Source organism: Amborella trichopoda, chromosome 1 (genome assembly GCF_054954075.1).
Source record: "Amborella trichopoda isolate Santa Cruz 75 chromosome 1, AtrichopodaSantaCruz75HAP2 v2.0, whole genome shotgun sequence".
Lineage (NCBI taxonomy): Eukaryota > Viridiplantae > Streptophyta > Magnoliopsida > Amborellales > Amborellaceae > Amborella > Amborella trichopoda.
The window spans coordinates 30,258,023-30,265,611 of record NC_142336.1 but is presented as its reverse complement, the minus strand read 5'-3'; the positions used below and the strand labels follow the sequence as shown (position 1 = coordinate 30,265,611).

Genomic DNA, 7,589 nt, shown 5'->3' with positions numbered 1-7,589 from the left:
TGGGCACCTATCGCAGAAGACAATGTCTATTGCCGCCCGAGAAGGGTCGCGGCAATGCCTATCGTCGTCCGCAAGCTTCTTTCGTACGCTTGCTGCCTATCACCGTTCGCAGGCTTCTCTTGTGTCCCATGCCTATCGTCTTGCGCTTCACGAAAAGCTATCGTCGTGCGCCTCACCAGAAGCTATCGCCGCTCGCAGTGGATGTGCTGCCTTCTCGTGTTGCCAACGACGATGCTTATCACTGTCCATAGGCTTTTCTTGAATCACACGCCTAGTGTCATGCGCTTCACGAGAAGTTATCGCCGTGCGCCTCACCAAAAGATATCGCTGCCTGCAAGGGATGTGTTGCCTTCTCGTGTTGCCAATGGCGATGCCTATCACAGCCCATGGAGGGATGTGATGCCTTCTCGTGTTGCCAATGGGGATGCCTAACGCTGTCTAAAATTCGTTGTATGCCCCTTTTGTCGTGAGCAACAGTGTCCAGCGTCATTCAGGGGTCCTGATACTGTTACTCCATGGCTGTGGGTGGCGATGCTTAACGCTGTCGAGACCCTCCCTTATCACCGTCTCACCCCTTGTCTTCTTCTCTTTTATCATCATTCTCGCTTGACTGATGGGAAGACTCAGTCTAACACTGTCATAGCAATCTGGTTATCGAGCAGTATTTCCGTCGTGCTGGTCCTGAGTACCATGCGCGTCTTGCTACCACACCAGATTAGGATAGTCATGTTGGCCTTGGTTTCGAGTAGTATTACTATGATATCGGCCTAAGTTACTGTGCCCATCTTGCTACCACTCTGAGTCGGTCATTGTACTAGTCCAGCTATCATGCTAATCTTGTCCCCTGGTTAAACCCTCTTCTCTTTTCTCTCTTTATTCAAACTCCTTTCTTCATCACTCTAACTTCTCGTGAATGTGCATTGCCTTAAGACAAGGGTAGATCCTTTGGCCCACTTGTCTTACAAGTTAACCATGATAGTGTTGTGCAGAAAACGAGATTGCTGGTAATGGGAGGCGATTCTGATCCAGCTAAAGTAGCTGAGGGATTTTTCGTTGTGATCTTAGAGGGTGCCCGCCCGAGTCAGCCCGAGTAAGTCACAGGCTCAGGTGAGGTTGGTCCCCACCTCACATTCATAATTCGTCTCTTACCAGTTGGGCACCTGCCCTTGTTCTGTGAACAAGGTTCCCGAGAGAGCGGTCCCAGGTCTTCCAAACCTGAGAAACATGTCACCCGATCACCAGATCAGGGGAGGCGAAATCAAGGCACCTAACTAATAACATATACTTTCTCAGCATTCTTATGCCTATGTCGTAAGGTAGTATAGCAAGTCTTATGTAAAAATAAATAACTCAATGCCTGTTGGTTTTGCAATATGCAAAACCTTCTTGAGCCATCAACCACACTAGTCTTCTCGGTAGTAAACCAATACAAACCAAATTTTATACTCCACCAAGGATGTGTCAAGGAGGCCTACCAAGATGGTCTTTCTATGATATTTTCTATGGTTCATGGTCTTAGGTAATTGAGGGTTCTAAATAACTGAAAAACATGAGTCAAGGCATATGGATTTTTTTTAAAAAAAACTAAATCTTAGATAAAATGACTTTTTTCTCCCAAGGTTATAAATACCTTCAAGACTCAATGTTTTTCCCTTTTATTAAAAAACTCCTGACTTGTTATATATTTTCAGAAGCAATAGTTAGAAAATAGTATGGCAGTTTAGAATGATTTTCCATAAAGATTTAGTGGACCTCTCAAGACTATGTAGTTTTCTCAAAACTATATCCATAAACATACGGTTTCCATAAATGGTTCAATTTAATTTTAAAATACATTCTTAGTCTTCATAAATCATTTTACCACATTTACCTTTAATTATTTACCGGGTCATGTTTATAGGCACAAAAGCAAATCATAAAGTCCATATTATGATTTTATCCAAAATAAAGCATGACAAAGGATTGATTATCAAAACCTGCTTCTTCTTGGAAAATATGGAGACGTTATCATGAGATCATCATCACCTGCAGGATATCATATTGCTGGACATTATTGGGAGGATGGTCATTAAGATCAGGTTCCATCGAAACACTCCCTTCGTGCTTACATCCTTAAATGAGCTACACTCATCTCTCGTATTTGATACTTAGGTCCATAGTCCTTGATCAAACTACATGTTCATATGTATTACTACCAGTAGACACCCCATCCCCGGCTGAGGGAGTCCTAAGAAACCGAAGACCTTGGCACTATAATAACCTGAAACTATTCTAACATGATAAACGTTAAGATCATCAAATACCTTAGAAATAAACTTGTGCACAATCCTGATACCTAAACGATGGAAATCAGCTCCTTTAGGCTCGAGCTTTTTGGACCTTTCAAAAAACAGTCTTTCGGACTTGAATTTGGTTCTAAATGAAAGTAGATGTCACAAGCTTTTCAACAGCTCAAGAATTTCTCTGATATGGTATACGATTTGAGAGTTATGGAGAATTTGTTTGAGAAAATGACTATTTGGTCTTTAGATAAGCCACTGCAACGCTGAAGAGGGGGCCACCAACGCCACAGATCTGCAGTCCCCAACACCTGAGTGATCTCCAACAACGTCAAAAACCACAGCATTAGTACCCATAACGCCCACGATGGAGGTGGCAACATTGGAAGCAATAGTGTCTGAAATGATTATCTAAGCCACTGGCTTGAATACTCACCGGAAAGCAATGCCCGAGGAGTCATGGGAGTGCAGTGTTGGTTGAGGTTGCCAACTCTGCCCTAATCAAACTCAGACGTTATGAATAGTGACTCTGCAACCCAAATAATTGAGTTGGAATGATTACAACCCATATCTGGTGGTGTCATTGCCAGCACTGCAGGTAGCAACGCAAAAGAAAATATTCTTCATACATCTCATAATTGTGTTCTCATTAAATGAAAAGGACCAATAATTGAATTTGAATGATTACAACACAGAGTTGGTGGTGCCAACATCAGTACTATTGGTGGCATCGCTCCACGAAATCATGTCCAAACACCTGTGGAACATGTTATCATTAAATGAAAAGGACCAATAATTGAGTTTGAATGATTACAAACCAAAGTTGGTGGTGCCAACGCCAGCATTGCAGGTAGCAACGTTGAAGAAAATCTCCTCCATACACCTTAGGAACAATATTTTCATTAAATGGGAAGCACAATTATTGAAATGAAATCATTAGAATGAAATTTGGTAGTGCTGACGCCAGAGTTGGAGCTGGCAACGCAGGAGGAAGGAAAGGAAGACAGATCTGCCAGTTCCAGTGCCTATGCTGGTGGCAACAATTACTAGAAAGTGTGGCGTTACCAGCGGCAGTGACAACGTTCATGGTAGTAACGTTGTCAATAAGTGAAGACAACCTACATACGACCATCAGAATAGTGTTTTCAGTAATGAAAGAAGACATTTGGGACACGCCTAAGTGACTCATCAACAGCATTGGCACTGTACACGTGACTTTGAAGTGATTGATGGTACAATAGTAGCAGAGTTGCTGACACCAATGCTAAAGTTGTCACCGGTGGTGTTGAGAATCGATGGCCCAGATTCAACCGAAACTTTGTGATACTGTTTAAGGACTATTTCTCTATAAATAGGGGTCATGGGCTCCGAATTGAAAGAACTTTTGAGACTTAGAACCTTAGCAAAAACTTTGCCGCACTCAATACTCAAATCTTCGGACCCTGAGACCTAAGCCCAAGCCTTAATCCCAGCATCCTAAAACCCAAATTTCACCACTACCACGTACCAAGCTATCACATAACAATATCTTCTACCCGACAAACTCCAAAATACTAGAAAGAGTCGGCGCACTAGACCCAATTCTGAATCGACCACCGACTCCGGGTGCCGGACCTGGGGGCCCAGCTTAAGGTTAGCTTTTGTTCATTTCTCATTTATTTTTCAGTCTACTTTGAACCCCTTTTCCCAAATCTCTCCCTCTCTTATCGAAAAACTCTTCTCAAGTATTCTAGTGGATTGTCAGTTTATTTTCCCCTTAAGCTGGTATTACCAATAATCCGTACGAGAGCGGTATGACGATCGAATCCTCGCTCGGGTTACAATTCGATGGGACCCTTATCCTCTACCATTTTTATTGAAAATTTTGCACATGAGAACGAAGTGAAGGTTAGATTTTCTCTATGGAATTCTTCATGTATAAACAGTCTAGCACCCACCGTGGGGATTATCGAGCTCGTGGGGCATCAAAACCTTAAGCCCGAGGTAGAATCAAGCAAAAATCCATTTTTCCCTTATTCTGTGAGTTTTCTAGATCCTGGGGAGGTCAGAGCAGACAGATCTACAGGAGGCAACGCTAGAGTTAGTAGTAGCAACACTGGTCATCACACCAAGTTATTGCTGGCAACGCTAGAACTGCTGGTCCCCACGCTAGTGCTCTTTCTCTTTGGTTTCCCTAGGATGCCTAACTTGGATACCGGCATCGCCCGTGTTAGCGGTAGCAGTGCAGGATTATCCCAGCACTACTGTCACCAACGAGTGCACCACCGGTGCCGGATCTACATTCCCTGGCCTTGGGATTTTTCTATTCCTTCTTCCCAAGCTTTGTTTCTTTTTCGTGTTTGGATTAATTTTTGGAATTACCGGTGGTCTAATCTTGTGGCGTTGGTGCTGGCAGTGCTAGAGTTGCTACCATATATACATAATTTCCCCCCTTCTTTTCTTTTCTTTTTTTTTTTTTTTTTTTTTTTCTTATAATTCACTCGGAATACATGCTTCTACCCATTTTTTTAATTGTTAGTAGTTTTTAAAAGTGTCAATGAAAATAAAAGCCACAACATGCAACTAAAGTACAGAGGGTACTTTCAGTAAGACCCTGGCCCCTTTCCCACCACGACTCTACCGATGGACGGCCAAGGATGCTGATTGCAACATAACGAAGTGCCATTACACCCTCGCAAACCACATAAATCTATTCTCTATGTGGAATTACACACCTATTACTTCTCTCTCTACAATACTATACTGTTCAGATAATATGATTTGAAGGATATTACGACAAAATAATACCGACAATTTCAAAACAGAATACCAACAAAAAGGTACTGATGTATGCATTCACAAATGCGATCAAGATATGGAACAAACCTTGTAAAAAGATGAAGGAAACGACTAGCGTAAGGCCCTATGATTTATGAGAAAGAGTGAAATCGAATCTCAAATCTCATCAGATATTGCAATTTTAGTTTGAGATTACAGTTAAATTCATCATCTCGACCCCAACCAATATGCAATTTTAGTTTGAGATTACAGTTAAATTCATCATCTCGACCCCAACCAATATGACACGAGAACAAAAAGAAAAAGGCATTTCAAATTTAAATAGTTCATTTCAAATTGTTCATAGATTCACAAAATATCTACCATTTATGACGATTCAAATTTAATGATCTAGAATAAAAGACATTTTATGAGATTATAAGAGTTTTTGACAACAAACCACCGTTTTTAGCAAGGTTTTGCAAAGAAGACTATTTTTCTCTTGTAAGGCCCAGGCCACGCATGAAGATAAAAAAGTTTTTGCTTAACCGGGCCAATCATGACCCGCAAGCAAGACGGAGCTCAAACATACTTTAGCTCTGGGCAAAAACCCAGGCGAGGTGCCATAGCTTATGATATTTATTTAGGAAAAATTCTATAAGTGACTAGGCACATTTGGTGTGTGTGAAAACATTTTCTACAAAATATTTTTACATGAAAAAATTCTCTCATATGGTTAAGTGTGGGAATATTTTCATACCAATTGAGTGTGGGAATATTTTCATACTAATTGGTCTTAGTGCATCTTTTCACACCAATTGGAAACTAATTGATGTAAAAATATTTCTATACTTAACCACATGAGATAACTTTTTCATGTGAAAATGTTTTCTATCACTCTTGCCCGTCTGATTTTAAGTTGGGCGATTGTAAGCGTGTTAGTGACTAGACTCAAATTAAAAAAGAAAAAATTCTCGATCTTCATAACACATCTCAAACTATCTAATTTAACATCTAATGGGTGTGAGTGATTGTGGCTTGCTTATAATAGTAAATAGTGATGTGTGGAAAATCTAAAGAAGATGTAATATTCCCTAAGAATATCCCCCCTATGGAATGCTTACATTCACGGGTACACCCTCTTCACTAGAGTACGTTCTTCATACACTTTCGGGATAAGAAACCCAGCTCAGTCTCACTGGGTAAGAGAAGAGAAATAGAGAGGGTCCAAATTTCCCTTACTAAAAGAACCTATGGAGGAGAGAGGATAACTTAACAAAAGACCTACCGGCAATAGAGAATGACTTCACAAAATTACCCACCTCAGGACTTCCAAATTTATCAGTAAATGAACCAATATTAGATAGAAACATTTCAGGCGATGGGTTTGGTTAAATGAGTAGTTACTGCAGTATTAGGACAATCAGCCTCAATTGCGTTCTTCTTCTTCTTCTTCTCAGCCATGTTAAGAGGGCACACAAAACCAGTGATGGATGATGCATTGTCGTCTTCCTCATGCTCCCTCATCGTCCAAAACCACTCTATTTCCTCTGCGCTTTTCCCTGGTATCCTCCCTGGGCAAGCAGGAAAACCCAATTTATAGTCATTTAAAAACTCTTGTATTTTGGTTTGTATAACTTCTATCAAGTATGGAAAACACAATATGCTCGGCGATTTCCGACTTGAGTGAGTTAACTTGGAGCGGCCCAAGTTCCTCGGGCCTGCCGATTGACTGTAATAAGAGTGGCAAAGGGTCAGGCCTCGGCCACACCAGCCCTGACCCGGCTGTACAGGTCCAGGGCTAGGGCTAGGCCGGGCCAATGAGTATGTAATCATTAAAGAGAGAAAGGGAGGATCTCTTACCTATTCCCAATGAGGCTATACATCCTTATGATGAGATCCTCTTCATCCTCTGAAATCTGCTTAAACGTTTCTCCTGAATTACAAAACAAATGAAGTGCGATACACAATCTCATTTATCATACGCCCAGTCTAAGATAATTGAATATGAAAGAAACAAAAGAAGTAAAGAAAGTCCAGGCCGTAGGAAACCTTGATCCTTTCCAGGCATGGATGCCATTCTCCGATCCGAAAAGCAAAGAAAAAAAACTGACGCCAACAAGTGCGGAGAGAACAGAGAGACAAGTGCAGAGAGGGTGAGAAGAGAGAGAAAGGCTTCAAAGAGGCTTGTGACCCGTGAAGTTTGTTCCTTGTATAAATACAACCACCGTTTGCAAAGGCAAGTACGAGGGAGTGGTTGTTAGACACACAGAGAGAGGATGGGATAAACATCAATGCCCCAGATTTTTACATGATATTCAGGGCAGTTTTACACAGTGTGCTTTTCCTTAATTCCAATCCATTAATTGTGATTTTCATGAAAAAGAGTGCGTTGCATGTTTTGCATATTCCCAAAACGCCCCTACCAACCCTAATTGTTTTCCTTTAATGCCCTCGGGGTCGTGCTTCTAACAAAAAAGGTCGATGTCCTTCTTAGGGTAAAGACTGTATATAATGATTGAGACTATTTATTTAAGGTAGGGGTGCAGTTTG

At 41.2% G+C, this 7,589-nt stretch overlaps 1 long non-coding RNA gene across 1 annotated transcript; it reads right to left on the bottom strand.

Moving 5' to 3' along the window:
• Positions 1–2,446: 2,446 nt before the first annotated feature.
• Positions 2,447–7,388, bottom strand: LOC110007526 (uncharacterized). The gene is made up of 4 exons (XR_002281445.2): positions 7,089–7,388; positions 6,900–6,972; positions 2,716–6,610; positions 2,447–2,590 (listed from the first exon to the last, which is right to left on the bottom strand). It is a non-coding gene; the product is annotated as an uncharacterized LOC110007526 (long non-coding RNA).
• Between the last annotated feature and the right edge of the window lie 201 nt (positions 7,389–7,589).